The sequence below is a fragment of the Rana temporaria genome, chromosome 1, assembly GCF_905171775.1.
Source record: "Rana temporaria chromosome 1, aRanTem1.1, whole genome shotgun sequence".
NCBI classification, from domain to species: Eukaryota; Metazoa; Chordata; class Amphibia; order Anura; family Ranidae; genus Rana; species Rana temporaria.
In genome coordinates, this window is record NC_053489.1 from 631307359 (window position 1) to 631317900 (window position 10542).

Below are 10542 nucleotides of genomic sequence, written 5' to 3' on the forward strand. Positions count from 1 at the left end.
TCTTCGTCTTGACAATACCCCACAGCTTCTCAATGGGGGTTAGGTCAGGTAAGTTCTCACACGTGCAGTTCATGCAAGACAGCCCAAGAATTTACAGGAACTGGAGGCTTTTTGCCAAGAGGAATGGGCAGCTTTACCATCTGAGAAGATAAAGAACCTCATCTACAAATACTACAAAAAGACTTCAAGCTGTCATTGACGTTAAAAGGGGCAATACACGGTATTAAGAACTTTTGATTAGGGTAATTTGGGTAGTTACTGTCGTCATTATGATTTGAAAAGAGTAAACACAGTTGCTTGATAATAAGTGGCTTCAGCCAAACACTTAGGGCCAGATTCACGTACGATCGCGTATCTTTGTGCAGGCGTAACGTATCTGATTTACGTTACGCCTCCGCAACTTAGACAGGCAAGTGCTGTATTTTCAAAGCACTTGCTCCGTAAGTTGCGGCGGCGTAGCGTAAATCGGCCGGCATAAGCCTGCCAAATTAAAATTTGGAACAGGGGGGCGTGTTTTATGTAAATGTTGTGTGACCCGACGTGATTGACGTTTTTCACGAACGGCACATGCGCCGTCTGTGGAAATCTCCCAGTGTGCATCGCTCCTAATATGCCGCAAGGACATATTGGTTTTGACGTGAACGTAAATTACGTCCAGCCCCATTCACGGACGAGTTACGCAAACGACGTAAAATTTTCAAATTTCGTCGCGGGAACGACGGCAATACTTAACATTGCTACGCCGCACTTACGCCACCATATAGCAGGGGTAACTATACGCCGGAAAAAGCCTAACGTAAACGGCGTAAATGTATTGCGTTGGCCAGGCGTACGTTCGTGAATTCGCGTATATCTAGCTAATTTGCATACTCAACGCGGAATTCGACGGAAGCGCCACCTAGCGGGCAGCGTAAATATGCATTTACAATACAATGGTGTAACACAGTTACGCCAGTCGAATCTACGGGAAATCTATGCGTAACTGATTCTAAGAATCAGGCGCATAGATACGACCGCGCAACTCAGAGATACGGCGGCGTATCTGGGGATACGCCGTCGTATCTCGTTTAAGAATCTGGCACTAAGAGCCCATTCACTCAGGTGCAGCACAACTTCTAGCACGACTTTGGGAGGCGACTTAGACACGACTTGAGTATGAATCATCAGGCAACTTACAAGGCAACTTCAAGTCACCTCCAGGACAGGAGGCTTTCCAGTGGCCAATCAAACAACAATCAGCTCTGTGGGAGGGAGGGGGGAGGGAGGGAGGGGTTTGCCTGAGAAATGTATGTTATCTTCCTGTATTGTTTCTTTAGTTAAGACAGTGATCCGACTTCCATTGAAATCAATGGGTACAAATGGGTAGCTTCCAAGAAGGAGTAGGGGGGAGTGACCGGAAGAAGATGGAGTAGAGACAGACACTCTCCACACACCGCACCACGCTCCTCCACCCGACCACGAGTGAAGGAATCTCCTTTATTTTTCCCCGCTGAGACCACCGAGATCACCGGATAGGAGTTACACACAGCGGGCACGGCACGGCACGGCAGAGACCCTATTCCGACCGGTGCAAAAAGTCCGGACTCTGTGACTACTACAGCGCGGCAGATTTAAGTAGGCGCTGGATTATAAAGCAACCGGACTACGGTGGAAAGGACCCGGGTTATGAGGAGAGGTAAAGCGGTTACTAACCCACCTGGAGAGGAGCTGCGCAGGGCGCCATCGCAGGGTGAACGGCTGCTTAAACCAACGGGTGCACCAGAGCTCAGCAGGCAGACCCATCCATCCCAGCCGGTGATCCAGCGATATTTCCCCTTAACGCGGTCAGCATCAAGCAGACTCCGCGAGACCGGGTCACATGGTAGTGTGACGTTGGGGGAGATACCAGCTGCCACTTTCTCTGTATCCCCAAGTCTGTCGGAGTGTGTGGAGACACACACGCTGCTTATAGGAGGTTGGAGAGAGCGGAGGACAGAGAGCTCTGATGGAGCAGAAGGAAAAGCAGAGGGTAAAAGATCTGCCCCATACACAGCCCTTACAGCTTTTACAGGGAGATCATGAGACGGAACTGAGTGTCTTAAAAGCCATGCTGCTGGCTCTCCCTACAAAGGCAGATATGGAGGCGTTGGTTAAACGTATGGAGGAATCCCATCGTAAAGATCTGGAGGTCGTACGGGAAGAAGTTCAACAGATTACAGATAAGTTGGAAAAAGATGAACTGCTGTTGACTAATTTGGATGCACGGGTTACTGTAATAGAGCAAACATATAAGACAAAAATATCCCAGGTTGACTATATTCAGCTTAGGTTGGAAGAAATTGAGGACCGCGGTAGGCGCAGGAATTTAAGGTTTAGAGGGGTCCCCGAAACGGTGGAGAAAGAGAACCTACAGAGAACGATAATAGAGATATGTAACCAGTTAGTGGGCTCACCGCCCCCCTCAGGATTTGAGTTCGAGAGGTTACATAGAGCACTGGGCCCCCGCTCAACGAACTTGGATAGACCGAGAGACATAATTGGGTGCTTCCACAGATATGCTCATAAAGAGTTGGTCAGTAGAGCAGCATGGGATGCCGGGGAGGTCAGGTTTGAAGGGACACAAATAAAAATCCTCCCAGATCTATCAAGGGCCACGTTACAAAGAAGGGCCATGTTGCGCCCGCTGCTGGATAAAATAAAGAGTGTGGGAGGAAGCTACAGATGGGGGTACCCAATCTCTGTTACAATCAAACGGGGGACTGAGTCTTACCATGTGCAGCAATATGAGGACTTGCCTGGTGTGTTTAAGTTTATGGGAATAGAGCCAATTGAAGTACCAGATTGGCTACAGCAGCTCTCAAAATTAAGAAAATAAAGCCGGGAAAAAGTAAGGAAGTAAGGAAGATCCTGGAGGGTGATCAAGGGGTGATTAAGGGGTCCCTGTCTCCCTACCCGGCTCCCCCCTCCCCTTGAAATTATTTCTGGAAAGGAGTGGTTTTCCTTTCTCCCCCACTACTGGCCAGGTCCCTCCACCTGAAATCACCTGAAATCACTAATAGCACTACTGCACAACTGCACAAATGACACTAAATCACAAAAAGATACAAACATAGAAGAGAGAAGAAGAGACAAATGTCTGGAAAAATTGAAACACGCATCACAAATTTGAAAGGAACTTTTTTCCTTTTTTTTTTTTTTTTTTCCTTCTTTTTTTGCTGTGTTTTTTTTTCTCCCCCCTTTTTTTATAGGGGAGGAGGGGTGGGGGGGGGGAGAGGCGAGGGGGGGGAGAGAAAGTGGAGGGAGGAGGGGGGGGGGTATGGAATTTTGATATAATGTTTTTTTTTTTTTTTCACAAGAGGTCCCAGTCCTATTGGACTTAAGGACTTACAAGACTCACAGGACTCACAGGAATTATGGGGTATTATCTGCTGGATCTGAGAAATAATGTGTAGAATTATGATTAATAGAGATATAAGAAATGAGTAGAGGTATAGAGTTAGGTAGAAAGTGGCAGATATGTATACACTTTTTGTTTTTGTTTTTTCTTCCTTGCACAATATGGGGTATGTGGGAGAGGGTGGGGTGGAGATGGCCGGGGGGGGAGGGAGGGGTCCTACCTTGAGCCTATGGGGCTATTTAAGGTTAAGAAAGGGGGGGGTAAGATAAACAACATACCTCCTCTTCTCCTTTGCTTCCCCCTTTTTATTTATTTTTTTTTTTTTTTCCCCTTTTTTGTAAGAGAGAGCAGAGTTATAAAGGCGGTGGTTCCGCCATATGGGTTTTTCTTTTTCTTTTTTGCTCTCTCTCCTATAGAAAAGGGGTAAGCGCTTACCAGTTCAAAAGGGGGATTAGATATGTAGGAATATTAAATACTTAATAACTTGGGGAAATTAAATATAAAGAATAGAATTAAGAATGAGAACTGGATCGCGGGAGAGAAGGGGAAGGGGGAGGGAAGGGTAGGAAGGTGGAAGGGCTGAGAGATAAGAATGGGGCGGGAGGGGAAAGAGGGAGAGACTGAAGAAGGGAAAATTAAGGAGGGTCGGGGGAGGAGTGGAGGGGAACTGGGTGGAGCTACTCGATCGTCCAGTCAATCCCCCCAGAATAGGTATACACCCACGGTGAGTACTGGAAAGAGATCCAGTCTTGGGTGGTTTTTTTTCCTTAGGGCTATAGAGGGAGGGGTGGAAATAAGGGTGGGGGAGGGGTGGAAATAAGGGTGGGGGAGGGGGAGAGGTGGAAATAAGGGGGGGGCTGTTGGGGTTTTTTTTTTCCCCTTCCCTTTTTTTCTCCCGAGATGGGGGACAATAAAAGTAACCTCTTTGAATGCGAGAGGATTGAACATCCCTGAAAGACGGAAAATGATACTAAAGGACTTAAAGAATTGGGGCTCGGATGTAGCTTTCATCCAGGAAACCCATTTCAGGGGTGGGAGCCTGCCATTCCTCCAGAACAGATTTTTCCCCTTTGTGTACCATTCGATGAACCAAGAGGCAAAAACCAAGGGAGTATCAATCTTGATTTCAAATCGAGTAAATTGGTCTCTACAAGATAAACGTCTGGACCCGAATGGTAGGTTCCTATTCCTGAAGGGGTGTATAGGAGGGGTTAAGGTGACTTTGGCTTCGCTGTACGCACCAAATATTAAACAAGACAGATTCGTGAAAGAAGTTCTCACAGAATTGATTGAATTTACAGAGGGTAAATTAATTTTGGGAGGTGATCTTGATATTACGTTGGATCCCAGAATGGATGCATCCACAGGGACCTCGTCGATACCAGGGAGGGTCAGAAGGGGGATAATAAAGAAACTACACGAGGTACAATTAGTGGATGTGTGGAGGATTCTACATGGAGATGAAAAAGACTACACTTTTTTCTCTAATCCACACCATGTATATACCCGTGTGGATATGTTTCTTGTTCCTCATTACCTGACTACCTCTGTAACGCAGACAACAATAGGGAACATAACGTGGTCAGATCATGCCCCGATTAGTTTATGTCTCTCCCTTTCTAACGAGGTATTTACCCAGGATAGAACCTGGCGTTTGAACGAGAGTCTGCTGCAAAACTCAGAAGCCAGGGACGATGTCGCTAAGGAGATTGCAGCATACTTTCAGGTCAATGATATACCAGGGAGTAATACAGGTATGGTTTGGGAGGCCCATAAGACAGTCATTCGGGGTATCCTGATAAAACATGGATCCTATCTGAAAAAAAAAAGGGAAAAACAGATTAGGGACAAATTAGAGGAAATTCAAAAATTAGAACTCCAACATAAAAAAAAACAACTACCCGAGGTAGGGAGAGAGCTGGGACAATTAAGGAAGCAGATCTCAGAGATGATGCGGTTTAAAGCTAAGGCGATTATACAGAGAGGAAGGAAGGCTAATTATGAGCTGGGAGATAAATGTAGCAAATTACTCGCAGGGAAACTCAAAGAAAAGAACAGGTCGGTATATGTCCCATTGATTAAAGGGAAAGAAGGACAGCTTCTAAAAAAACCTAGAGAGATTGCCCAAGTATTTGGGGAATATTATGCGGCGTTATATAATTTACCAATAGAAGGCGATAAACAGGCAGAGATAGAGGAATACCTCTCTGGGGCAGGAATGCCTAGATTACCATCTTTAGTCCGAAAGAAGTTAGAGAGTCCAATAACTGTTGAAGAGGTTGGGGAAGTTCTAAAGAAGGTGAAGATAGGGAAATCTCCAGGTCCAGATGGATTTTCGGTAAGCTATTATAAGGAATACTTAGGGATATTAAACGGACAGATGGCAAAGTTTTTTAACGCATTGGGAAGTTCGGCGGTATTCCCCCGGAGGCACTTTTGGCCCACATTACTGTTATTCCTAAAGAGGGGAAGGATCCGGCTGAATGTGGCAGTTATAGACCTATCTCATTGCTAAATGCAGACCTTAAACTCTTCTCCAAAATAATAGCGTCCCGGCTTCAACCATGTATATCAGAATTAGTAGATATGGACCAAGTGGGATTTATCCCAGGAAGAGAAGCTAAAGATAACTCGATTAAAATACTTAACTTGGTGCATTATGTTGGAGAAAAAAAAATTCCCTGTGTGTTTTTAAATACCGACGCAGAAAAAGCGTTTGACAGGGTGAGCTGGCGTTTTTTGGAGGAAGTATTGAGACAGGTGGGGGTAGGTGAACAGATGATCAGATGGATAATGAGTATGTATACAGGCCCCCGAGCCTCAGTAAGGGTTAACGGAGTAATATCATCCCCGTTCAAAATTACAAACGGAACAAGACAGGGATGCCCGCTATCACCCTTGTTGTTTGCCCTTACACTAGAACCCCTATTGAACAGAATCAGATTAAACGGGGATATTCAGGGAATTCAGATGGGAGATCAGACTCATAAAATTGCAGCATATGCGGATGACCTGCTCTTTTCAGTGACTAACCCTCATGTATCACTCCCTAACCTTGTAAGAGAAATTGAGAAATATGGTAGGTTATCTAATCTGAAAGTAAATAACACAAAATCGGAAGCAATGAACCTGGCAATCCCTGAACCTATGGGGGATATAATAAAACAGAATTTCAAGTTCAAATGGGGGAAGGTACTAAAATATTTAGGCACATATATACCATCAGACATTAAAAATACTTATGCATTGAACTTTCCCCCATTGTACCTTGAAATAAGAAGATTGCTAGAAAAATGGAGACATGGAATGCACTCCTGGTTTGGGAGAGGAAGTATAATCAAAATGTGTATTTTGCCAAAGGTATTGTATTTGTTCCAGGCACTGCCTATCTCCATACCAATAACCTATCTTCGACAGGTGAATTCTTTGTTCATGAAATTTATATGGGCAGGGAAAAAAGCCAGAATTAAAAGAGAACTGTTGAGAATGCCTAAAAGTGCTGGAGGGATAGCAGTCCCGGATATAATAAAATACTACAGAGCATTGCATTTAACTAGGTTGGTAGACTGGTGTAGACATGGGGAGTTTAAACGCTGGGTAAACATAGAGCAGTATGTGAGCCAGATACCTCTGGCCAGAGCACCTTGGTGTTACGCGGTTCTCCCTAGGTACCTTAAGAGACACCCTATAATAGGCCCCACATTGCAAATTTCAGCGAAAATCTGTGGAGATAAGAAATATACACCTAGTAAATCGCCACTACTACCTATAATAGGTAACCCTAATTTCATTCCAGGAATGGAAAAAAATACAAAAGAAAAGTTTAAAGGAAAGAACCTCTGTCAGGTCTCAGATTTCTTGAGGTCAAATGCATGGCCATCAATCGGGGAACTGACAGAGGAAGGAGGTAAATTCGAACTTGCACTGTGGCAGGCACTTCAGGTAAGTCATTTTCTAAGATCTTTGGGCCCGGTAACAGAATTTTGTAGGCAATTGACAACACTAGAGAGATGCTGTGATGAGGTGGAACCTCTACCGAGAGTACTATCTAAAATGTATGGGTTTCTGAACATGCCAGCTGAGGATTTTGTGATGCCAGGCATTCGGAAATGGGAAAAAGACCTGGGGAGAATTTTCACCCCAATACAGCATAAACAAATAATTTACCTGGCAGTCAACTCGTCGGTATGTTCAACAACGCAAGAAGCTAATTACAAGCTCCTTGTACAATGGTATTACACCCCAGAAAGATTACACCAATTTGATAAAGAAGTAGATGAAAGGTGTTGGAGGTGTGGCAGAGAACAAGGAACTTTGTTACACATTTTTTGGTATTGCCAAAAAATAAGACATTATTGGGAGGAGGTGAGAAGAATCTCGCAAAAATTTTCGGAAGCATTGCTTCCGGACGATCCTGCTCTTTTCCTGTTACACAGCTCAGAAGTACCGGTGCAGAAGTATAGGAAGTCGGTAGTGTGTCACATGATCAATGCGGCACGGGCAGGAGTTACATTGAGGTGGAGGGATGTTTGCCCGCCATCTATTGCAGGCTGGCTTAAAAGGATTGAGGAGGTAGGTGCAATGGAAGATTTGCTGCGTACAGCGCAGAATAGGAGGATACAGTATGAAGAAATTTGGTCCGGATGGAATGTATTTATGAGATCAGAAGAAGGAAAGGGGTTAATAGAGGGAAACTAAGACTCTTAGAGAGAAAGATTTAAGGTATTGGTAGATGACTAGTAATTTAGAAGTGTATGTCCAATATCTCGGGAGAGGAGAAGGGGAGAGGAGGGGCGGGGCGGGAGGGGTGGGGGGAATTTATTAAATTTTTTTTTTTTTTTTTTGGAGAGGGGGGGGGGGGGGGAAGGGTAGGGAGGGAGTATCAGATGAAAGGGTAATAGGAGCAAGGATGGCTTAGGGAAAATATAGTGACGGATTAAAATGTTAAAATGCGTGGAATACGTATCTATAGTTGTAACATTTTCTGTTATCTGTGGAAAAATAAAAGATGAGTAAAAAAAAAGAAATCAATGGGTACAAGTTGCCTAGAAGTCGGATTGAAGTAGTACAGGAACCTTTTCTGAAGTTGGAGCGACTTCAGTAGTGTACATTAAGACGGCTCCCATTCACTTCCATTCATTTTCTCGACCGCGCGACTTGGGGCAACTTGGGGCGACTTGAAGTCGGATCCCAGGTCTCCCCAGTGTGAACCGGCTCTAACCATGAGTGAAAAGTTTCTGTGTTATTACATTTTTATTCTCTGAAACAGTGGCGGCTGGTGCTCCAAATTTTTGGGGGGGCGCAAACAAACGAAAAAAAAACAAACAATTGCAGCCTCACTGTGCCCATCAAACGCAGCTACTGTGCCCATCAATTGCAGCCACTGTGCCCATCAAACGCAGCCACTGTTCCCATCAAATGCAGCCACTGTGCCATCAATTGTCGCTAGTGTTGAGCGGAATACGCCATATTCGATTTCGCGATATATCACGAATATATAGCCGAATATTCGTGAAATATTCGCTAAAATCGAATATTCGTGATATTTTAAAAAAAAAAAATTTGCGAAATTTCGCTAATGCGAATTTATTGCGAACATTTTGCGAATTTTTTTTTTTTTTTTCTGATTGGCTCTGATGCAAAAGAAGGGCGGAGAAAGTATTCTCGAATATTCGGAAATCGAATATTCGCGAATACTTTCTCCACCCTTTTTTCATCAGAGCCAATCAGAGTTGTCAAAATCTCGCAATCAATTTCGCATTCGCATTAGCGAAATTTCGATAAAATATCACCAATATTCGATTTCAGAATATTCGCGAATACTTTCTCCGCCCTTCTTTTGCATCAGAGCCAATCAGAGTTCTCCTACCACAGTTGTCAAAATATTTCACAACATTTTTTTTTTGATAAAATATTCCGAATATTCGATTTCCGAATATTCGAGAATACTTTCTCCGCCCTTCTTTTGCATCAGAGCCAATCAGAAAAAAAAAAAAAAATTTTTTTATATTCGGAATAGCGAATATTGGCCGCGAAATTCGAGATATTCGCGAATACTCGAATATGCCATATTCGAGCCGAATATTCGCAATACGAATATTCGTGAGCAACACTAATTGTCGCCACTGTGCCATGCCATCAATTGTCGCAAATGTGCCATCAATTGTCGCCACTGTGCCATGCCATCAATTGTCGCCACTGTGCCATGCCATCAATTGTCGCCACTGTGCCATGCCATCAATTGTCGCCACTGTGCCATGCCATCAAACGCAGCCACTGTGCCATGCCACCAAACGCAGCCACTGTGCCATGCCACCAAACGCAGCCACTGTGCCATCATTTATCGCCACTGTGCCCATTAATTGTCACCACTGTGCCATGCCAAACGCAGCCACTGTGCCATCAATTGTCACCAATGTGCTCATTGTCACCACTGTGCCATGCCATCAAACAGCCACTGTGACATCAATTGTCGCCACTGTGCCCATTAATTGTCGCCACTGTGCCATGCCAAACGCAGCCACTGTGCCATGCCAAACGCAGCCACTGTGTCATGCCATCAAACGCAGTCACTGTGCCATTAATTGTTACCACTGTGCCATCAATTGTCACCACTGTGCCATCAATTGTCACCACTGTGCCATCAATTGTCACCACTGAGCCTATCAATTGTCACCACTGTGCCATGCCAAACGCACCCACTATGCCATCAATTGTTGCCACTGTGCCCTGTAAAATGCTGCCAGATTTCCCCCTCCCCCACCCGGCACTTACCTTTCTGGGGTCAGCTATCCTCCTTCCACCGTCCCTCGATGACGCTTTAGTCAATCAGGTTACTGGTAACCAGAACCAGTGAACCTGATTGGCTGAGACGCCTGTCAGTGTTAACCAGGGAACGCACACCCTGTGCATCCCCTGGTTAACTATTTGGAGGCCGATTACAGCCCTCAGGCTCTGATTGGCACTTCCAAAGCCAACCAGCTGCAATTATTCAGATGGCCGACGCTCACCAGGGGGCCGGCCATCTGAATAGTGGGCGGCAGCGACAATACATGGATTCATGCAATGCATTGTATTGTATTCAGTGGCGGTGCAGGAGCAAGAGGGGGCGAAGCTCCTGCGCCCTCTATGGACGCACCCCCACTGCTCTGAAAAATGGCCAAGAA